Source organism: Lissotriton helveticus, chromosome 5_1 (genome assembly GCF_964261635.1).
Source record: "Lissotriton helveticus chromosome 5_1, aLisHel1.1, whole genome shotgun sequence".
Lineage (NCBI taxonomy): Eukaryota > Metazoa > Chordata > Amphibia > Caudata > Salamandridae > Lissotriton > Lissotriton helveticus.
The window spans coordinates 2068373773-2068398019 of record NC_136065.1 but is presented as its reverse complement, the minus strand read 5'-3'; the positions used below and the strand labels follow the sequence as shown (position 1 = coordinate 2068398019).

Genomic DNA, 24247 nt, shown 5'->3' with positions numbered 1-24247 from the left:
TCACTGCACCCACCTGCAGGTGGAATCCTCTTCCTCTTGGACAGTGAGGCCAGGTCTCAGCCTTCAGTGAAGGATGAACAGCCAGCCAGCCTTGCACTAATGCCAAGAGTGCATTTGCTGAAATAGGGCACACTATCCAGGTAAGGGCGTGCCGCAGAACAGATCGAGTACCCTTCTTATAATACAGTCCCAGGATAATGCTTTCAGTGCGGCCTAGCAGTGCCCATGGGAGAGATGTGCTGTTACTTGCCCGCTCCTGCCTCTTGGCAAAGCATCTTGTTCTGCAAACAACAACTGCCCAGGCCTGCCTCCTGGAGTGTTGTTCCATTACCTGTCTGTCTCTGTCCCAGGTCGATGCATGTTCTCCTGTAACCAGAAAGCTGTTGCCAGGACACCACATTTTATTGTTACCTCCCCCAGTGGGCAGTGCCAGGGCCTCCCCTCCCCACCCTCAGCCTGTAATGGCTGGATGGCCGGATCTACTGGGAGGGATGTTCCCGAATGTTCTTCAACCTATGGTGCCTCTGGCTGAAAGGGGAGGGAGGGGTCTCTTATTCTGTGAAACCAAGGGACAGGCAGACAGTGAAAGTAAAAACAAACTGGCCTTCTCCCGCGGGTGCCTGCAACCTGAAAGAAATGTAACTGTGTGCAAATGGTTAATCAGCAGATGTACAAGCTGCTCAGAGCCGGCACCTGGCTTTAACTGATTGACTCACTTGAGACTTTATAGTGACAGAGATCTATTCTTTATGAAATATTGTAAGATTACTACCAGTTAAGTTCTGCAGTGCGTCCTCTAAAGGAAACTCATACAAACGCTAGCATTAGGTACAGTGAGATTGCCTAGCACTAAAATATATATTTGGAAAGTGTTTGTTTTAAAACGCAAAATCTGCACATTTGCAGCAGCCTAACTTACACTTTGTCTGATACCATTTTAAAATAATGACTTGCATATCCACAGGGTGTTCAGTCACAGGTCAGGTTCTCGCAGCACTATAAATAAACATTTGAAAGGCCAAAAAATAGGGCAGAACTCTTTCTTCTATTTAGACATGTCTCTGGCACCGCCCCAAACCTACTGACCCCCCCCCCCATTACACTCAAGATCACAGTTCCTATACTGTTTTAAGCACTTATCTGCCACAGCCTGAAATTATTGTTACAGTCCTCCATAATGTTGGGTCTCTGTGGAAAGTGTTAGAAACAGTGTAATTCTGCATATTTTATATTTTAAAAAAGCTACTCACCTTTTAGATAAGCTGGAACATGCTACAGTTTTGGCAACCAAAGTGTACATACTTTTCAATCATTACTGATTTGTTTCTTTTTGATAGCTAGGACTACCACAGGTAAAAGTGGAATTCATGCCCCTTCTCCCTCCGCAAATATAGCAAACTAATTGTGCAATTTCTGCTCAAAAAGATAAGACAAATATAGCATTCTCATAAAAACTTAGGGGCCCATTATGATGTCAAGCGGATTGCCCCAGGCTGGCGGTAGTTACTCCACTACCTGCTCCTACAAAAATGACACAATTTACATAATTACCAATTCATTCATAATAATTAACAACCAATTAATAATTAATTCATAATAAATTAATTCCCACAATTAACACTATTAAATCTAACTTAAATAAATACTACTAAATACAAAATATTAATTAATTTATTACAATTAAATCACTTCCGACTCTATTCCCCTACAAACCCACAACCCGCTACAGAACTAAAAAATGCAAAATGTAATTAACATAAAATCAATCATTACTAAAAATGTAACACATGGGAAACATGGCGGCCGCAGGCTAGAGCGGCGCGCACGTCCCTGGGAGCAGCCGATCCAAAACCTACACTGCTACCGCTAGCACCAGGATGGTAATGCGAGTCAAAGCGGGAGAAAGCGAGAGGAAACCCGGGCACTTTTAAAACTGTGTACCGTTCGCAACAATGAGAGAAGAGATTAAACAGGAATTTGTAGTCTCTAAAGTTAATCAAAATGAAATAAGAGCAACCTGTGAGGAGTTAGGTCATAAGGTTGATGGACTCTATGAGAGGACTGAGACTCTAGAAAGTTCTGTGGGTCTACTAACAGACAATCTGGAGGGCGCCAGGTCAAAAATATACAATCTTCAAAAAGAGGGAGAAAACATGAAGGAGCGAATAGAAGTGTTGGAAAATTTTTCCAGACGAAACAATATTCGACTTTTGAAGATCCCGGAAGGGAAGGAAAGTGGAGACCTCAAGGGATACATAACAAAATTAATAAAAGAGGCACTGAACTTGGAGGAAACGGTTGAAGAACTTGGCAAGGACATCCAACGGATACATAGAGATCCATTTCGCTTGAATCCAGCAAGGACCAAACCTAGGAAAGTATTGGTAAACTTCCTGACGTATACTCTCAAGGAGAAAATACTAAACCTAGCTCTGAAAGCTGGAACAATAAAAGGTCCTGATTTTTCTTTTCAAATCCGCTCTGACCTTTCAAAAACCACACTGGACAGACAGTGGGAATTGGGGCAACGCATGGACAAATTTAGATCTTATGGGGCTACGGTGCAGATGAGATTCCCTGCATTCCTGCGCATCATGTATAATAACAAAATGCATAATGTTCGCACTACACATGACGCAGATGAGTTGTTAGAGTCCATTCTAGATCATGCCCAAACCCAATCCCACGACCAGGCTCACCCTCACAAGGCTTAGAAACCAACCTTATAAAAGTAGGAACTTAAATAGGGAAACGGGAAAAAAAAAAGTCAGAAAATGAAGGCAGGAAAAGAGAAGAGGGAAAGGGAAAAAGGGGAAGAAGGGAAAAAAAAAGGAAAGGAGGAAGGGAAAAAAAAAAATTATAATAATATATATATATATATATATATATATATATATATATACGCACAATAGATGTAGATAGTCACGGGAGATTATACACAGGGATAGGCAGGGATGAATAAACAAATAAATAAAAAAGAGAGAAGAGAGAAGAAAAAAAAAAGGGAAAAAAATAAAAATAAAACAAGGCATGCACATATAGATATATATATATATATATATATATGTGTGTATATGTATATATAGATATGAAAATAGTACTTAAAGCTCCCACTTAACTACCGCCTACGAGTACTTTAAAGAGGCAGAATAAAAATAAGGGAAAACAAGCTTCCTTCTTCTCTGTTATTTTTGGGAAGGCCTGGCTTTTTCCTACCTCCTCATAGACCAACATACTCCTATAATAACAGGTAGCAGTAGTAGCCCATGGATTGGCTGTAGGCGGGCGTTAACCTGGCTAAAGACCAAGCCAGAGTAAACATGGGGGGGTTTCCCGGGGTAAGGGTAGGGGGGGGCGGCAGAAGGGGAAAAAAAAATCCTCATTTGTGCTCCTCAACTGTTGGCTTAAATATCTAATACCACGATTTTTACTAAAACAGGCTCTTTTTTTCATGTTAGGTCTAAGAAAATTCCATATAAATACTAAAAAAAAAAAAACGAGCGGCGTTAGGGGAAGATACAAACTATGACATGTACTAAATTTTTGTCCTGGAACGTAAATGGTCTGCGCGTGAGAGGAAGACGTGAGCGAATACTACAATATCTGAGAGACTCACCGGCGCAGGTCATTGTGTTACAGGAAACACACCTTCTCAAAATAGAGGCAAATACTATTTTAAGGAATCATAGATGGATTGATAAATTTTGTTCCACAGACCACAACGCTAATATAAGAGGAGTAGTGTTCATTTTTAAAAAATCTGCAAAGGCAGAAATATTAGAGAGCAGGGAAGACCAATCCGGGAGATGGCTAATGATAAGCGTTTCGCTTGATGGTCATACTAAAATTTTGGTGGGTTACTATGGTCCAAATTCAGATGACCCATCATATCTAGATGTAATAAGGACTCAACTACTAACAGTGCAAGAGCCAATAATCTGGATGGGTGATTTTAATATTGTGCTCGATTCTAAATTAGATAAATCAACAAGATCTAAAAATATTGGCTCGATTAAATCCAGAGAAACACTTAAAGCAATTATGACACACATGGGTCTGGCTGATCTTTGGAGAGAAAAAGTGGGTAAAAAGATTGGGGTGTCCTATAGGAATAGTAGGTTTAAACATAAATCCAGAATAGACTATGCCTTTTTCAGTTATTGCCTAAAAGATATTTTAGAATCAATAGAATATCTACCATCACATTTGTCAGACCACTCGGCGTTAGAATTTACTCTTAAGTCCGAAACCTCTGTCACACACCCTTCATGGTCCTTTGATAGGACACTCCTACTGGAAGAAGAGGAAATCAACTTCCTAATTAAGGAATCTATAACTTTCTTTGATCTAAATAGAAATTCAGCCACCCCAACAATCATCTGGGAGACATTTAAAGCGTTTTTAAGAGGGCAAATTACCAACAGAGCCTCCCATAGGCGGAAGTTATACTTCGACAAGATAAAAAGAATAGAACAAGACATGAAAACTTTAGAGTTAAAAATGGCTTTGCCACCAAGAACAGCTGAAGAACAAGAACAAATGGCTGAGTTCAAAGCGGAGTTAGAATATACACTGCAGGAGAGAATAAACAGTAGGTGGGAAGCGAGTAAATCTTCTCAATTTGAGTTTGGAGAAAGTGCAGGAAAAATTCTGGCTTGGAAAATCAAAACTGATAAGGCCCTAAACTACATCAGGGAAATTAAGATAGAAGGTGAGCCAGAGACAAGAACTACCACTCCTGAGATAGGGAGAGCATTTCTTGATTTTTTTCAGGAAATTTACAAAGAGAATCTCCCCAATAACTCAACCGCAAGAAATAGCTGGTTGGAAGCTATTATATTACCAACCTTCTCATCAACTCAGAGTAGATCATTGGAATCAGTCATCACACAAGAGGAGGTGAAAAAAGCTATCACTCAAATTAAGAAAGGCAAAGCGGCAGGCCCGGATGGATTGCCGGGAGAGATCTACAAAACACTTGAGAATGCCATTATACCAGTACTAATCGAACTCTTTAATGGCATTCTATTGGAAGAACAGCCTATGCCTAAATCTTGGGGTGAGGCCACAATTGTTCTCATCCCAAAACCAGGGAAATCTCCATTAGAGTGTGGGTCATACAGACCAATATCGTTACTCAATAACGATTATAAAATTTTCACAACTGTAATTGCCACAAGATTGTCTAGCGTTCTTGGGACCGTAATCCACCAAGATCAGAAAGGATTTATTAAGGGGCGACAATTAGCTGAGTTAACGCGTGAGCTAATAGGGGCTATAGATATTGCCACCGCTTTCTCTCTCCCCTTGGCCACCCTGACTCTAGACGCAACCAAGGCGTTTGATAGAGTTAACTGGCTTTACCTCAATGACGTCCTAAAAAAATTCAACTGTGGGGAAGGGTTTTGCAGAACGATTAATCAGCTATACAACTCACCGTCAGCTAGGTTGCTGGTTAATGGGTCCTTGACCGAAGCATTTAATATCACAAGAGGAACAAGGCAGGGCTGCCCGCTTTCCCCTCTCCTATTTGATTTATACATCGAACCCTTTGCTCAGGTGTTAAGGGAAGAGGCGAATATACCATCCTTCTGTTTCGGAGAGTGGGAAAGACGAGTAGCACTATATGCAGATGACATATTAGTGTTCACAGCTGATCCAGTTAAGGCATATCCAGTGGTTATACAACGCGCTCTAGAATTTGGCCAGGTCTCGGGATATGACATAAATTCGAGTAAGAGCGAGATCATGGCATGGAACTTACCCAATTTAGATCTTGGGATTAATATCTCATCCTCAATGCGATATCTGGGAATCAAAATAACTCAAGACGTGGACACCCTTGTACAAACTAATTTGGAAAGAATACATAGTGAAAGTAAAAGACTTATGAAATCTTGGACACAGGTGCCTCTTTCGATAACAGGAAGAGTAAACTTAGTCAAAATGTGTATCCTCCCAAAATTCACCTTTCTTTTTAACACTATCCCAATAACTATGAACACAAAAATGATGGAAAAATGTCAAAGAGAAATCAATTCATTTATATGGAATTACAAGACCACAAGAATATCATGGAAAAAGCTCAGAAGAAGAAGAGAAAAAGGGGGCCTTGCACTACCGGACCTAATGTTCTACTCATGGGCTTTTCAGATGTCCTACTCTAGAATGCTTCTTAAAATGCCATCTAACCTACCTAATACATCCATGTACGGAGCCATGCTAGAGGGGACAAATCTTGCAGCAGAAGGCTTTATGTTTAAGTTTGGAAGTCAGACATTCTTCAAAAATATAAAATTGAAAATATTACACTCATGGGCCAAAAACTGGCTTAACATCAGGAAAAAATTGGGCCTATCTTACTACTCAAACTATGCCCCAATATGGGACTCTCCAGGGCTACCCCTATGCCTTAAAGATAGTTTGTCCACTATAATAGAACAAGCAGGCATCAGTAAATGGGGCCAACTATTTAAAGAAAATAAATTAATAACTTGGGACGAGTTATATGAGCAGGTAGGCCCTGGGCTTTCCAGATTTAAATATATTCAAGTGGATAGTTGGGCAAGATCTGAAACCCGCAAAGACAGTAATATTGGGAAAATTAGCAATACGGAACAACAATTGGTAGAACGACCAACTGGAGGAAAAGAAGTTGCTAGATGGTACTGGCTTCTGTTGGAGGAAAGCGAAGGGGAGTTTAAACTCCCGGATGAGTTATGGGGGACAGAAATCGGGATTCCATGCGAGGAGAGGTGGATAAACTCTTTTGAGATATTACGCAATATCGTAAAGCCTTCTTGGCTTGTACGAAATCACATTTTCTCTGTACATAGGGCATACTTAACACCACGGAAACTCTCTAAATATCAAATAGGCAAAAAATGTAATAAATGCAACCTAGCAGATGCATGTGATATACATATGTTCTTAGAATGTCCTAATATAAAAAAAAATTGGGAAGATGTGAAAAACACCTTAAATTCCATACTAAACACTTCTTTGTCAATAACTCTCCCACTTGTTATCTTTGGGACAGAAGGCAATATCACAGGCAATGAAAAGTCATTTCTTTTCTACGCAATTTTGTTGGCGAGAAGACAGATATGTATACAGTGGGTAGAGAAGACACCTTCTTTACACTGTTCATGGCTTACATCATTATACGAGATCTCCAAAAGAGACCTAAAGAGATCTGTAAATAAGAGAAAGTTGGCATTTTGGGATCTCTTGACCAACTGGAGATGATCCGGGGTTTTTTTTTTTTTGGTTTTTTTTCCCCCGGGTCCGATGATTATGCCACCTTTACTCTTTTGGACCAAGGGTTAGGACAGTTCCGAACAAGGTCCAGCAGGTTGAAACATACCTAGATGGAGTCAAAAGAACGCACCCCCAGCCGTTTTTCCTCGACATATATCTCCCACCAATAGTACATATCACGTCAGTAATGTCGTGCAAGGTGGTTGGTATTTTTCATCGGAGGGGAAGGCAGATGAGGACAAAAAAAAAAAAAATATGTAACACATATATTAAAAAACAAAAGCAAAACTTATACAAAAAATAGATCACATGCTTTTAAAATACATACTAATATACATAACACTAATTTAAAAATCAATATTTTCAACAACTATATTTTTCCAAACGACAAAACAATATTTCTTACCTTAAAGTCGATATTCTTGACCACGATATTCTTGCTGTCGATATATCTGTATCACGATATTTCCAACTCGATATTTGTGTATGTCGATATTTAAAACTTGATATTCTGTCTGTGCACCAATGTATGCAGGGTGGGCATTCCTCCGTATCAAACCCTCGTAGAAGTGGCGCCATGATATCTATAAGATTTCAGTGTGCCACGTCTAGGACGCCATTGCGTCAAAACCTTATGCATGCCTCATGGCAGGCGTAAGGATGACACAGGCCCTTTCACATGGGGCTTTCCCCATGTGGAAGGACGCATTGTTGGAGTTGCATCTGTTTTCAGACACATCCCAGCAATGCGCCACTTTTGTGCCTACAGATACATCAGTAATACTGACGTATCTGTAACTCCTTGCAACATGATGCGCCATTCTGTAAATACAGCGCATCCTTGGTGTCGCAAGGAGGGCACACTGAGAAGTGTTGCAGCGATGCAATACTTCTTATAAATGAGACCCCAAGTTTTTATCTCTCTCTCTTTCGAACGGTCTCAAAGCTCATTTTCAACAGCTCTGCTAACATCAAAGCAACACTCACGCAGTCTCGTACCCCTGCCTTCTCTGACTTAGGGAATGGGGTGCTTCCAGTCTGGGAGACTCAAAAGAGCCTTCCTTTTGACCCATAGTTGTCGAAGCATAAGGCAAGTGACAAGAGGCTCATGAAAGTTTTTGTTGAAGCTATACCTCAATATTGTCAACATTTCCTTGAAAGTCGTTGACAAAGAGGCAGACCTTAGTCAGAAAATCTGTTTACTTCGGAAAGTTATTCCAATAAAACATTCAAGCATAAAACAGCCCTTGTGACAATATTCTGATCAAGGCTTACTTAGTGGCAAGCTTCCTTTGACAGATGGCTGCCAAATAGCCTGTTGTTAAAGAAGAAGGTATGAACAAGACCTATAGCAGGTGAACTGTAGAGGTACAGCTAAGGGTACAGCTAGAGGCAGGACTGATAAGTCACCCGGCCAAACTAAATGTTTAATAGCTAAGAACTAGACAATCTCATTAAAGTCAGTCTTATGACATATAGAATAAAACTTCATGTTGACTACTGAATTTTATTTTCATTACTTATATGTAGCAAAAGTACTTTCTTATCTTTTTACAATGGAAGATAGAAATAAATAGGATTTTGAAGTTGCAAGCTTTAACATGTGTAGGCAGCAAACTGCAGCTCCACATGTAGCATATCAGCCCATGTTACTCTTCTAGGCATGCAAGTGAACACTGAGAAGTGTCTTTAATTTGAGCAATATGTGGCTAGGCCCATCTTTTACAAAGGACACTGACAGATGACCCACACAGTGGTAAAATCAACATTTCAATTGTATAAATGTGTTCAGTTCAATTTCACAAGTCAGGCATAGCCTATAGATGCTTCTCAAAACATATATTAAGTTTTGCTCCATATGTGAGAGCCAGGACTAAGGGAAAGAACTATGTGAAATATGCAGAATGGAAGCAGGTTCTACTACACTCTCAGTACCTACATTCATACTCACACACACAAACACACACCCACACACACTTACACTTACACACCCACACACGCAGGTTCTGTTGGAGAAGAAACTGAAAACTTTGGAAGGCCAGACCGTGGCAGCTGGGATGACAGACTGCAATGCTAACTAGCTTTTTTTAAATTTCAAATCATTTTTATTGAGTTTCAAGAAAAGAACAAATAATAATAATAATAATAATAAATCATGAGAAATACAAAATAAGTACACAATAAGCTAACTAGCAACAGCATACAAAAGCCTTAGCTAATTAAACATGATTCAAACAGGATGGCTACATGGTTCCTCTAATTGTTAGGTTTAATTCACGGGTATCACAGATTTACAGTCGCGGCCTGTGCAGGTAAGAGCGGTGGGGCCAGGTCAGGGGGTATTTCAACATACGACTGCGAGGGAAAATTAAATAAATAAATAATGTTACCTCGTGGTCGTATGTCGAAATTCCCCCCACTGGGCCGCACCACCCCACCACTCTTACCTGCACGGACCGCGGCTGCAAATTTATGTCCATGTCACAGACGCTTTTTGAAAGATGCATTTACTTCACCAGGTACTCAGACTTTAGAAGAATCACAAATGTATTGCATCTTTGTAAGGACACATGTCTTGAATTCTAAATTTCCTCCTAGGGAAACACGTACATGGTTGGAAATATACTATATTGTCCTGCTGAGCTGTTTTAATGGCAAGAGAACCTGCATATTTTAGCCAACCCTGATGCATAATTTGGATCCCCACTACCACCATATTCCAGGCACCCTGCTGTTAAGTAGGATTGAGTTCTAATCATAGCTTCATCTTTTATTCACATTGTGTGATCTTTGGCATGTGTGTGGGTCTCTGCAACTGCCAGAAATAAATAAAAAATGCACAGAAGAAAGATAATTTCGAGGTAGTCTGTGCAAGGCAAAGGAACGAGTGTCAAACCCACCAACCCACTCCTTACGTTGTCCAATGTTGCGGTAGTCAAATGAGGAAGCCCTCATCCCTTGGAGTGTTTCTAACATTTAAAACAAAACACATTCTCCAGGCCGGTTTGCATGGAAGAGCAGGTGCTAAAACCCACATATGTGGCAGTCATTGTCACAAGGCAATATGAGCACTACACCCAGGGCTGCCCACAGATGCTGCAAGGCAAACCTTTAATACAGCAGACAGAGGGATTGTGGGTGTGTGGGAAGGCTGAGGAGGAAAGGCATAACAGGCAGGGCAAGAAGCAGAAAAGGAGAGAATGAAGGGAGGGGGCTTTAAATTGGCTATGTAAGCGTGTAGGACTATTGTTTATAGGACCGGAAGTCTGACAAACCAAGGGGCACTTGTAAAAGCTCTGGGTCTCACGGGTGTGCAGAAGTATAGTACCATCATGACAACACTCCCCACCCCCAAACACATAGCATGCATGCAAATAAGTACACACAACACAGATTTTGTATTGGGAAAAATGCTGCAGGTTTATTACATACAACGTTATGTAATATGGTGGGTTATCTTACGGGCGATCCAAGGGCAGGCAGCATTCTCGCCACCTGCCCGCCTGATGAGCCAAGCAGCACTGGGGCGAACCCCATCTGTGCTGCCCCTTCTGGTGATCCTCCTCCCGGATCACGTGTCTGACAAACCTAAGGACACTTGTAGAAGCTCTGGGTCTCACGAGTGTACAGAAGTATTCCCTGGAGGTTAGTGCATAGCTGTGCTCGTTGTACTCAGGAGTGCAGCATTCCTTCTCTAGATTGCATCACTTTTCATTTCTAAATATGGGACATAGATTCTGTAAGAGAGATTTTTTGGTGGGGGCCATTTCGGGTCACTCTATGCTTGTAATGACATTGGAAAACAATGCAGAGGGGGGAGTTGGATGGGTGGAGATTAGACTTGTGAGAACTAAAGGATAGAGCAGTAGTGAAACATTTATTGATTCATACATCAATTCACAAGGATCTCTACTTTATAGCAAACCAGGTGACAGCAGTATTGGGGCAGGCGTGGCTCATATCGGGGAAAAGAGGCTGGCAGTAGAAGGGGGAATGAGAGACCACAGAGACAAATGGAACACAATGAAAAAAGAACTTACCTGGACCCTCCATGATCACGTGGTTCTCCTCTGCTGATCTCTCCTTTCCACTGCCAGGCACGCACAGGCTCCCATCCTGCCCTGCAGCCAATCCTGAAGCTGCTCTCCTCATGAGAGCAACTTCAGGATTGGCCTGAGCACCGATGATTTGCGCTCCAGGGCAGACTGGGAGCCTGTGGCTGCTCTCTCCAACCCCATCGATGTAGCTGGGGTTGGAGAGAGGTCACTATGCATATGGGTTTGACCAGCCTGAGACATGTGCAGTGAAGGAAGTGCCCCGCACCCCCCCAGCCTGTCACCCCCCTGGCCCCGCCCCTCAAGCCTCAGCACAAGTAATAATAAAATGATGATAAAACGGGTTTTATTTTTCATACTTTTAACCCCTTCCCTGCGGGGATAATTCCCCCACAGTGCAGAGGAGGCGGGGTGAGCCCGGCGCCGCGATGCTCGTGAGAAAACCAGCTCATCATGAGTCACAGTGGAACTGTGCTCATGACGAGCTGGTCTCGTCACGACCCCGCCCACTGATTAATTCGCCCGCACAGGCGGGGAATCAATCGTGCGTGGGTGGCGCGGAGCCGTTATGACGAGACCAGCTCGTCATGAGCACAGCTCCACTGTGACGCGTGACAAGCTGGTCTCGTCGTGAGCACGGAAGAGGTTAAAAGTATGTATTGGGGGTAGTGTTAGAGGGGAGCCTATAAAACAAAAGTGAGAGGGAAGGACAATTCTAGGATAACGGATAAAAGTTGTATCAGAATATCAATAACAAAATATTATCTGACAAAAATATCGTTTTGCTCTGCTGGGTGTACATTTTCTACTACAAACCGCAAAGGGTGATATTTTTGTATCAATATTTGGGCCAGAACATTTTTATCCCACGATACTTCGGCCATGATGTTCTGGTACCGCACCATGGGTAAGAGGACGGACTGCCATGAAAGGTTGAGTCCTTGGCTGCCCTAGAGATCTAGAGGCACACTATTAAATTATATTTGATCCGTGAATACGATGTCAGATAGCAAATAAAAAGGAGAAAAACGTTCATTGACAGAAAATGATGCAAGATCTTACTGTCTCACCGCCAAGAGTAAGCTCTATAAAGTTGGAAATAAGGCATATTAAATATTCAGTTGTCTCATATGAAATTCAGCCTTTATTTCCAGAACAAGCTCAATTTGCTTACAAAACCAGGCCTGCCTGACCCTAAGATGTCTACTCATGCACATGAATAGCTGTACTTCTCCAATGTAGGTAGGAGAGTCAAAGGTTTATAAGCAGAAAGGGCTTCGTTTTAGTTTTCTTTTGTCAAAAAAGGATTCCATTTAAGACAATGGGGAAAATCTATCCCCTTAATTATTTTCCACAGGTTTCTTCTGATCCGATGTCAAAGGGTGGTAGACAAGCCGACACCCTAATTTACGTGGGAGTTTCTGGATTTATGTACCCCAAAATGGTTTTATTTCAGCTTTCTTCCGCTTAGAAAATCCCCCACTTCAAAGCAAGTCAAGGGACATTTATTTCTCTGAATGCTTTTTAAATCTCCCTATTTTCTGTTACCAAATGTTGCCAAACATGCATCATCGTCCACACAAGTCAAATAGATTTGGATCTGTGCCTAAAATCCCAAACCAGTGTGGTGAATCAACGTGGTGAATGTACTGTGAGTTTCACACACTGTAAATAGGCCTCCCCCACATGGCTCGGGCCTGACCTATGTAATCAGCTTATTGTATTAATATCTAAATTAATCTATTAACCCTGATTTAAAAATATGCTAAAAGAAACATCTTGACTGGTTTGGCTCCGACATGCCATAGTAATTGTAATGGGCCTGCTCTATGTGACGCAATCCCAGAATACACTGCATCGGCAGCTGTGTCAGTTGTGAACTATGGTCAGATGTGCCCGCAGCTGGGTGTTCAGCTGGCACATCCCACTGTGCAGGAATGAATCTTACATTTCCCTGAGGACCCTGTTCTGTAAGAAAGGGTAGCGTGGACTGCTGATGCCCCGGGGCACCAGTGGAAAGAAAGGGTAGCGTGGACTGCTGATGCCCCGGGGCACCAGTGGAAAGAAAGGGTAGCGTGGACTGCTGATGCCCCGGGGCACCAGTGGAAAGAAAGGGTATCATGCAGGGGAAAAGGAAAGAATGCGCTGTATGACTTAAATAAGCATTCGTGCTCTTTCCCTGTCACGCAGCACGGCATGACTTGCCCATTAATACGGTCCTATGGCCCACATTTTCAAAACAGTCATGGTACGCAGCGCAGCAGCCAAAAATGCTGTGCTGCGTTGTGTGACAGGGAGGGTGCAGGAGTGCACGTATCTCCTCCCCTCTCCATAGCACCGGCTCAGATTTAAGCTGCTGTGCTCCAGGCACACTGCTTTGCGCCATAGTGCTATCAATCAATCAATCATATAATTTGTAAAGCGCACTACTCACCCGTGAGGGTCTCAAGGCGCTGGGGTGGGGAATGCTGCTACTGCTCAAAAAGTCAGGTCTTGGGGAGTTTTCTGAAGGTCAACCATAGGTGGATGGGGAGGGTGTTCCAGGTCTTGGCGGCGAGGTGGGAGAACGATCTGCCGCCGGAGGTCGCTCTTCGGAAGTGGGGGACTGTGGTGAGGGCGAGGTCAGCAAAGCGGAGCTGGCGGGATGTGTGCGTGAGTCTATCATAGGTTTAGTACTGAAAGGATAGTCTTCCAGCACAAAATACCATGCTTAGACACACTTTAAAACTGTTCCTACTTTGTGTGTGCTGCAGAGTGCAGAGTGCAGCACGCATGCAAAGTCGGAAAAGAAACGAGAAATTAAAACATCTCTTCTTTTAACACCTCCTATCAAATGACGTTATCTTTTGGCGCTAAACCCTGCCTGCTATTGTTTGTAGATAGGGGTTTGCGTCAAAAGGCAGGGGTAGTTGCATGGGAACGCCCTCGACAACCCATGTAACGCCCCCTTGGTGCTAGGTGACTCACAGCAGTGCTTCTCGCTGCTTTGTGTGACTTTTAGGGTACTTTCCAGATTTGCGCTGGAAAGTAAACTAGGAAAAAAACATTTTGTTAAGTAAATATCACTTTTGTGACACTAATCCAGCGCAAAATGTTTGTAAAACTCCCCCATAGTGATTTGCCCAGAATCACAGGATGTTAAGGGACACTGTCTGAGACTCGAAACCGGTTCGCTAGTTCCAGATACAGCGCTGGCCATTACACCACATCCTCTCCCGTTTCTCACAAACACTTTCAGTTTTTTGTTCTCTCTCTTATGCAAATGCAGACACTCATGGATGGCTGTGTTTTTATGTTTCTTATCAGCTGCTTGAATCCTGAACGGTCAGTTGTTTTTAGGTCGAGCCTGTCCCATTCCGCAGGAATGGATAGGATCGAATTCATGTCGGCAAAATCCTCGTGAAACTAAGGGCTTTCAGCTGGCGTTTTGTTTACGTTCACGTGAACCACGTGACAGCAAGCTCCTTCGTGCACTAGCTTGCCTGAGCCTTCCGCCTATCAGCCTGCCAGTTCTCCTCCCCTAATTATTCACTTCACTCCCACATCAAAGCCTCAGCCTCCCTCCCATGCCATTTGCTTCCTAACCAGCCTGCCTCGCATAATTGCATCAGACACTTCAAAGGAATGCGCCCTCCGAGACGTGCATTTCTCTTCCCCCCCCCCCCCCCCCCCCGGGTATTTTCTTTGGAAACAACAGACAACGTGTACACTATTTCAGCACATTCCAAGTCTGCAGTTTTAACTACCAGTCACCACGTCAGATTTTACTTTGTTGTTTTTTGCAGATTTATATAGGCGAACTCGACCCGAAGGTGCAGGAGCGCTTTTCATGAGCACTAGTTACGTTTGTTGTTTAAACAGTCCAAAAGGTGGATTTACACAAGCAGAACTGTGCGTGCACTTCACTAAATCCTCGAATACCCCTGCGTGGTGACTGTGCCATTTGAACAGTTGTTAGATTCAGAGTGCAGAGTGCAGATTCAGAGTGCAGAGTGCAGATTCAGAGTGCAGAGTGCAGATTCAGAGTGCAGATTCAGAGTGCAGAGTGCAGATTCAGAGTGCAGATTCAGAGTGCAGATTCAGAGTGCAGATTCAGAGTGCAGAGTGCAGATTCAGAGTGCAGATTCAGAGTGCAGAGTGCAGATTCAGAGTGCAGATTCAGAGTGCAGAGTGCAGATTCAGAGTGCAGAGTGTAGATTCAGAGTGCAGAGTGCAGATTCAGAGTGCAGAGTGCAGATTCAGAGTGCAGAGTGCAGATTCAGAGTGCAGAGTGCAGATTCAGAGTGCAGATTCAGAGTGCAGATTCAGAGTGCAGAGTGCAGATTCAGAGTGCAGAGTGCAGATTCAGAGTGCAGATTCAGAGTGCAGATTCAGAGTGCAGATTCAGAGTGCAGAGTGCAGATTCAGAGTGCAGATTCAGAGTGCAGATTCAGAGTGCAGATTCAGAGTGCAGAGTGCAGATTCAGAGTGCAGATTCAGAGTGCAGAGTGCAGATTCAGAGTGCAGATTTAGAGTGCAGAGTGCAGATTCAGAGTGCAGATTCAGAGTGCAGAGTGCAGATTCAGAGTGCAGATTCAGAGTGCAGATTCAGAGTGCAGAGTGCAGATTCAGAGTGCAGAGTGCAGATTCAGAGTGCAGATTCAGAGTGCAGAGTGCAGATTCAGAGTGCAGATTCAGAGTGCAGAGTGCAGATTCAGAGTGCAGATTCAGAGTGCAGATTCAGAGTGCAGATTCAGAGTGCAGAGTGCAGAGTGCAAATTCAGAGTGCAGATTCAGAGTGCAGATTCAGAGTGCAAATTCAGAGTGCAGATTCAGAGTGCAGATTCAGAGTGCAGATTCAGAGTGCAGAGTGCAGATTCAGAGTGCAGATTCAGAGTGCAGAGTGCAGATTCAGAGTGCAGATTCAGAGTGCAGATTCAGAGTGCAGAGTGCAGATTCAGAGTGCAGAGTGCAAATTCAGAGTGCAGAGTGCAGATTCAGAGTGCAGATTCAGAGTGCAGAGTGCAGATTCAGAGAGCAGATTCAGAGTGCAGAGTGCAGATTCAGAGGGCAGATTCAGAGTGCAGAGTGCAGATTCAGAGTGCAGATTCAGAGTGCAGAGTGCAGATCCAGAGTGCAGATTCAGAGTGCAGAGTGCAGATTCAGAGTGCAGAGTGCAGATTCAGAGTGCAGATTCAGAGTGCAGATTCAGAGTGCAGAGTGCAGATTCAGAGTGCAGATTCAGAGTGCAGAGTGCAGATTCAGAGTGCAGAGTGCAGATTCAGAGTGCAGATTCAGAGTGCATAGTGCAGATTCAGAGTGCATAGTGCAGATTCAGAGTGCAGATTCAGAGTGCAGATTCAGAGTGCAGATTCAGAGTGCAGAGTGCAGATTCAGAGTGCAGAGTGCAGATTCAGAGTGCAGAGTGCAGATTCAGAGTGCAGATTCAGAGTGCAGATTCAGAGTTCAGAGTGCAGATTCAGAGTGCAGAGTGCAGATTCAGAGTGCAGATTCAGAGTTCAGAGTGCAGATTCAGAGTTCAGAGTGCAGATTCAGAGTGCAGAGTGCATATTCAGAGTTCAGAGTGCAGATTCAGAGTTCAGAGTGCAGATTCAGAGTGCAGAGTGCAGAGTGCAGATTCAGAGTGCAGATTCAGAGTGCAGATTCAGAGTGCAGATTCAGAGTGCAGATTCAGAGTGCAGAGTGCAGAGTGCAGAGTGCAGAGTGCAGAGTGCAGAGTGCAGAGTGCAGATTCAGAGTGCAGATTCAGAGTGCAGATTCAGAGTGCAGAGTGCAGATTCAGAGTGCAGAGTGCAGATTCAGAGTGCAGAGTGCAGATTCAGAGTGCAGAGTGCAGAGTGCAGATTCAGAGTGCAGAGTGCAGATTCAGAGTGCAGAGTGCAGATTCAGAGTGCAGAGTGCAGATTCAGAGTGCAGATTCAGAGTGCAGACTGCAGATTCAGAGTGCAGAGTGCAGATTCATAGTGCAGATTCAGAGTGCAGAGTGCAGATTCAGAGTGCAGATTCAGAGTCCAGATTCAGAGTGCAGATTCAGAGTGCAGAGTGCAGATTCAGAGTGCAGATTTAGAGTGCAGAGTGCAGATTCAGAGTGCAGATTCAGAGTGCAGAGTGCAGATTCAGAGTGCAGATTCAGAGTGCAGATTCAGAGTGCAGAGTGCAGATTCAGAGTGCAGATTCAGAGTGCAGAGTGCAGATTCAGAGTGCAGAGTGCAGATTCAGAGTGCAAATTCAGAGTGCAGATTCAGAGTGCAGATTCAGAGTGCAGATTCAGAGTGCAGATTCAGAGTGCAGAGTGCAAATTCAGAGTGCAGATTCAGAGTGCAGATTCAGAGTGCAGATTCAGAGTGCAGATTCAGAGTGCAGATTCAGAGTGCAGATTCAGAGTGCAGAGTGCAGAGTGCATTTTCAGAGTGCAGATTCAGAGTGCAGAGTGCAAATTCAGAGTGCAGAGTGCAGATTCAGAGTGCAGAGTGCAGATTCAGAGTGCAGAGTGCAGATTCAGAGTGCAGAGTGCAGATTCAGAGAGCAGATTCAGAGTGCAGATTCAGAGTGCAGATTCAGAGTGGAGAGTGCAGAGTGCAGATTCAGAGTGCAGATTCAGAGTGCAGAGTGCAGATTCAGAGTGCAGAGTGCAGATTCAGAGTGCAGATTCAGAGTGCAGATTCAGAGTGCATAGTGCAGATTCAGAGTGCATAGTGCAGATTCAGAGTGCATAGTGCAGATTCAGAGTGCAGAGTGCAGATTCAGAGTGCAGATTCAGAGTGCAGATTCAGAGTGCAGAGTGCAGATTCAGAGTGCGGATTCAGAGTGCAGATTCAGAGTGCAGAGTGCAGATTCAGAGTTCAGAGTGCAGATTCAGAGTGCAGAGTGCAGATTCAGAGTTCAGAGTGCAGATTCAGAGTTCAGATTCAGAGTTCAGATTCAGAGTGCAGATTCAGAGTGCAGAGTGCAGATTCAGAGTGCAGATTCAGAGTGCAGATTCAGAGTGCAGATTCAGAGTGCAGATTCATAGTGCAGAGTGCAGATTCAGAGTGCAGATTCAGAGTGCAGATTCAGAGTGCAGAGTGCAGATTCAGAGTGCAGATTCAGAGTGCAGAGTGCAGAGTGCAGATTAAGAGTGCAGATTCAGAGTGCAGAGTGCAGATTCAGAGTGCAGATTCAGAGTGCAGAGTGCAGATTCAGAGTGCAGAGTGCAGATTCAGAGTGCAGATTCAGAGTGCAGATTCAGAGTGCAGATTCAGAGTGCAGAGTGCAGATTCAGAGTGCAGAGTGCAGATTCAGAGCGCAGAGTGCAGATTCAGAGTGCAGAGTGCAGATTCAGAGTGCAGAGTGCAGATTCAGAGTACAGATTCAGAGTGCAGATTCAGAGTGCAGATTCAGAGTGCAGAGTGCAGAGTGCGAGTGCAGATTCAGAGTGCAGATTCAGAGTGCAGAGTGCAGATTCAGAGTGCAGAGTGCAGATTCAGAGTGCAGATTCAGAGTGCAGAGTGCAGAGTGCAGATTCAGAGTGCAGATTCAGAGTGCAGAGTGCAGATTCAGAGTGCAGATTCAGAGTGCAGATTCAGAGTGCAGAGTGCAGATTCAGAGTGCAGAGTGCAGATTCAGAGTGCAGATTCAGAGTGCAGATTCAGAGTTCAGAGTGCAGATTCAGAGTGCAGAGTGCAGATTCAGAGTTCAGAGTGCAGATTCAGAGTGCAGATTCAGAGTGCAGAGTGCAGATTCAGAGTGCAGATTCAGAGTTCAGATTCAGAGTGCAGAGTGCAGATTCAGAGTGCAGAGTGCAGATTCAGAGTTCAGAATGCAGATTAAGAGTGCAGATTCAGAGTGCAGATTCAGAGTGCAGAGTGCAGATTCAGAGTGCAGAGTGGAGAGTGCAGATTCAGAGTGCAGAGTGCAGATTCAGAGTGCAGATTCAGAGTTCAGATTCAGAGTGCAGATTCAGCGTTCAGAGTGCAGATTCAGAGTTCAGATTCAGAGTGCAGATTCAGAGTGCAGATTCAGAGTGCAGAGTGCAGATTCAGAGTGCAGAGTGCAGATTCAGAGTGCAGAGTGCAGATTCAGAGTGCAGAGTGCAGATTCAGAGTGCAGAGTGCAGATTCAGAGTGCAGATTCAGAGTGCAGATTCAGATTGCAGATTCAGAGGGCAGATTCAGAGGGCAGAGGGCAGATTCAGAGTGCAGATTCAGAGTGCAGAGTGCAGAGTGCAGAGTGCAGATTCAGAGTGCAGATTCAGAGTGCAGAGTGCAGATTCAGAGTGCAGATTCAGAGTGCAGATTCAGAGTGCAGAGTGCAGAGTGCAGATTCAGAGTGCAGAGTGCAGATTCAGAGTGCAGAGTGCAGATTCAGAGTGCAGAGTGCAGATTCAGAGTGCAGAGTGCAGGTTCAGAGTGCAGATTCAAAGTGCAGATTCAGAGTGCAGAGTGCAGATTCAGAGTGCAGAGTGCAGATTCAGAGTGCAGATTCAGAGTGCAGAGTGCAGATTCAGAGTGCAGAGTGCAGAGTGCAGATTCAGAGTGCAGATTCAGAGTGCAGATTCAGAGTGCAGAGTGCAGAGGGCAGATTCAGAGTGCAGATTCAGAGTGCAGAGTGCAGATTCAGAGTGCAGAGTGCAGATTCAGAGTGCAGAGTGCAGATTCAGAGTGCAGAGTGCAGATTCAGAGTGCAGATTCAGAGTGCAGATTCAGAGTGCAGAGTGCAGATTCAGAGTGCAGAGTGCAGATTCAGAGTGCAGAGTGCAGATTCAGAGTGCAGATTCAGAGTTCAGATTCAGAGTTCAGAGTGCAGATTCAGAGTGCAGATTCAGAGTGCAGAGTGCAGATTCAGAGTGCAGAGTGCAGATTCAGAGTGCAGATTCAGAGTTCAGATTCAGAGTGCAGATTCAGAGTGCAGATTCAGAGTGCAGATTCAGAGTGCAGATTCAGAGTGCAGATTCAGAGTGCAGATTCAGAGTGCAGAGTGCAGATTCAGAGTGCAGATTCAGAGTGCAGAGTGCAGATTCAGAGTGCAGATTCAGAGTGCAGAGTGCAGATTCAGAGTGCAGATTCAGAGTGCAGATTCAGAGTGCAGAGTGCAGATTCAGAGTGCAGATTCAGAGTGCAGAGTGCAGATTCAGAGTGCAGATTCAGAGTGCAGATTCAGAGTGCAGAGTGCAGATTCAGAGTGCAGATTCAGAGTGCAGATTCAGAGTGCAGAGTGCAGAGTGCAGATTCAGAGTGCAGAGTGCAGATTCAGAGTGCAGAGTGCAGATTCAGAGTGCAGAGTGCAGATTCAGAGTGCAGAGTGCAGATTCAGAGTGCAGATTCAGAGTGCAGATTCAGAGTGCAGATTCAGAGTGCAGAGTGCAGATTCAGAGTGCAGAGTGCAGATTCAGAGTGCAGAGTGCAGATTCAGAGTGCAGAGTGCAGATTCAGAGTGCAGATTCAGAGTGCAGATTCAGAGTTCAGAGTGCAGATTCAGAGTGCAGATTCAGAGTGCAGAGTGCAGATTCAGAGTTCAGAGTGCGATTCAGAGTGCAGATTCAGATTCAGAGTGCAGATTCAGAGTGCAGATTCAGAGTTCAGAATGCAGATTAAGAGTGCAGATTCAGAGTGCAGATTCAGAGTGCAGAGTGCAGATTCAGAGTGCAGAGTGGAGAGTGCAGATTCAGAGTGCAGAGTGCAGATTCAGAGTGCAGAGTGAAGATTCAGAGTTCAGATTCAGAGTGCAGAGTGCAGATTCAGAGTGCAGATTCAGAGTTCAGATTCAGAGTGCAGATTCAGAGTGCAGATTCAGAGTGCAGATTCAGAGTGCAGATTCAGAGTGCAGAGTGCAGATTCAGAGTGCAGAGTGCAGATTCAGAGTGCAGATTCAGAGTGCAGAGTGCAGATTCAGAGTGCAGATTCAGAGTGCAGAGTGCAGATTCAGAGTGCAGATTCAGAGGGCAGATTCAGAGGGCAGATTCAGAGGGCAGATTCAGAGGGCAGAGGGCAGATTCAGAGTGCAGATTCAGAGTGCAGATTCAGAGTGCAGATTCAGAGTGCAGATTCAGAGTGCAGAGTGCAGAGTGCAGATTCAGAGTGCAGATTCAGAGTGCAGAGTGCAGATTCAGAGTGCAGAGTGCAGATTCAGAGTGCAGATTCAGAGTGCAGATTCAGAGTGCAGATTCAGAGTGCAGAGTGCAGATTCAGAGTGCAGAGTGCAGATTCAGAGTGCAGAGTGCAGAGTGCAGATTCAGAGTGCAGAGTGCAGAGTGCAGATTCAGAGTGCAGATTCAGAGTGCAGATTCAGAGTGCAGAGTGCAGAGGGCAGATTCAGAGTGCAGAGTGCAGATTCAGAGTTCAGAGTGCAGATTCAGAGTTCAGAGTTCAGAGTGCAGATTCAGAGTTCAGATTCAGAGTGCAGATTCAGAGTGCAGATTCAGAGTGCAGATTCAGAGTGCAGATTCAGAGTGCAGAGTGCAGATTCAGAGTGCAGAGTGCAGATTCAGAGTGCAGAGTGCAGATTCAGAGCGCAGAGTGCAGATTCAGAGTGCAGATTCAGAGTGCAGAGTGCAGATTCAGAGTGCAGATTCAGAGTGCAGATTCAGAGTGCAGAGTGCAGATTCAGAGTGCAGATTCAGAGTGCAGATTCAGAGTGCAGATTCGGAGTGCAGATTCAGAGTGCAGATTGCAGATTCAGAGTGCAGATTCAGAGTCACCAGGCAGGCTTTGACAACAAGGTAGACCAGAGCGCGGGGGAGCTTAGCCTGTAAGGGTATGAACGCCATGTTCCCTGTAATTAAGAAGCAGCCTATTCAACACTTAAGACAGTAATGTCATCCCATCTGCCAAGGCCTGCGCTGGCTGGCAGCGCGCCCCTGCCTGCTGCTGCTTCTGTTACCCACCTGATCCTCGGAGACCCGCTTTGATGGAGCGTTTGCAAACACAAGTTTCTTCGCCGGGCTGGCGGCGCGCGCAGGAGATAACAAGCATTGGCATTGCCAATAGGTCTCGCTTGTGGGACCTTATAAGTATTTAGTTTTGCAGCACAATATCCTTGTTGCATAATCGGATATTGTGCTGCAAAACTAAATACTTATAAGGTCCCCAAGCGAGACCTATTGGCAATGCCAATGCTTGTTTTTTAATTCTAGGATCCACGACTTGGCAACAGGCTTTTAGCAGGGCCGGCTCTAGGCTCATGGCGGCCCTGGGCAGGGAGCGTAGGTAGGTGGCCCCGGAAGAGGGGGTCCGGGCGGGGCGGAGCACGGAAGCCAGTGAAGAGAGGGGGATCAGGGTGTTTGGAAACCAAGCCGTAGTCCGCCAAATTCCTGCCAGGGGCCGCCACGCACATATGTATCCATCCTCAGAGGATTATTATATTAAGGATATATATTGGCGTGGTGACCCCTGGGGTTCGGTGGCCCTGTGCAGGTGCACAGTTTGCACATGCCTAAGGCCGCCGCTGGCTTTAGCGGCCCCTGATGGTAAGATCTGAAAATACAAATCTGTACAAAATCAATGCAATGATGATTTCAAAATCAATTTGATATTTAATCGGGAAACTGGGGGACATGAAATTTGGGCACCTTATACAAAATCCTGGAGCTCGTGTTTATTCTTTGGTTTTCCCAGTACCGAGACGTTGCCCTTACCTAGCAGGTCATTGTTAATTGAAGCAGCCCCTGTTCAAAATGTCCAGGGTCACACGGGATGCAACGCATCAGATAGGGCAAGCTGAGAGTGTGCGTGAGAGGAGAGAGTCCGAGCGTGAGAGAGTGTGAGGGTGAACCAGTGTCTGTGAGATAACTTATAAGGGAGGGTGTCTGGAACTTTGTGAGAAAGAAATGTGTTTTGGAGAAATGAGTATGAGAGAGAAATGCGTGCGTGAAAGAACTTGGGTGCGTGTGTTAAGAGAGCCGTGTGCGTGATAGACAACTTGAGAAAAAGTTCATATAATATCATATGTCTGTGTGAGAATGTGTGTGCGCGCGTGCTCAGCCCCTGCAGGAACTGCGGAATCGCCCCACCACGAACATGTGGGGGCTTTGGATGAAATATAGAGGAAACATATGGAAAAACGTAAGAAACTTTTAGAAATCCGAAGAAACGACGAGGAAAAAGAAAAGTAAAAAAAAATGTAAAATAAAAAGGAAAGATAAGAAAGAGTCGCTCAGTGATGCGGGGCCTCTCGGCGCTTTTCGGTTGTTATTTTCTCCTTTTGCCACTGTCCCCGCCACCTAATTAATGGGCTCCAGCTCGCAAAGCATACCGTGTGTGTGGGGGGAGGGGGGTGTACCCCACTTACCGGCTGAGAAGTAAAAGAGGAGGCAGAGCCCGACCAGGAGCCCCCGGTCCATCCTCGGCTCCGGATGTCCCCCAGGGATCGAGTTGGGGGGAGGAGGGGGGTCACCCGCTTGGGGGTGCAGGCAATGACCGGGGCGCACCCTGGAAATCAGAGGGCAGTCTCAAAATCGAGGGTGCAGTCTTCAGATCGGGGGTACAGTCTAAAAAAAAGGGGGTGCTGCTGTCAGTGAACGTGGGGACGCACACGTGCAATAATCGGGCGGGGCGTGAAACCGGGGGTCAGTCTTTAAATCGGGTGGGGGGGGGGGTGCTGTTGAAATCAGTGGGGGCAGTACCGATGTCAGCGAGGATTTCGGGGCAGAGTCAGTGCAGCAGTGGAGTCCAGAGGGCATTTATCTCCGCGACTAGCTGGGCACAGAGTTATACCCGCGCCCCGTAGAGGAGCCACCCCCTCCCTCACACCAGGGCAGGTTCGGCTCGCACGAGGGGCCGCCTCGGCTGAGGTTTCGTTTCAGGTTTTCCATCAGGAAAGCCTGGAAATGAGCCAGAATACAAAAATACATAATAGGATCTCCAGAGAGGGGAACTCACCCCGCCACCATCCACAATACAACGAGGGAGGTGTGTGTGTGTGTGTGTGTGTGTGTGTGTGGGGGGGGGGGTGTTGGG

At 45.1% G+C, this 24247-nt stretch overlaps 1 long non-coding RNA gene across 1 annotated transcript in view; it reads right to left on the bottom strand.

Annotated features, from left to right (window-relative positions):
- Positions 1 to 23990, bottom strand: part of LOC144753988 (uncharacterized) — an 88480-nt gene extending 64490 nt beyond the window's left edge. Inside the window, exon 1 of the long non-coding RNA XR_013594624.1 lies at positions 23580 to 23990. This is a non-coding gene — a long non-coding RNA (uncharacterized LOC144753988). The remainder of the gene's footprint in view (positions 1 to 23579) is intronic.
- Between the last annotated feature and the right edge of the window lie 257 nt (positions 23991 to 24247).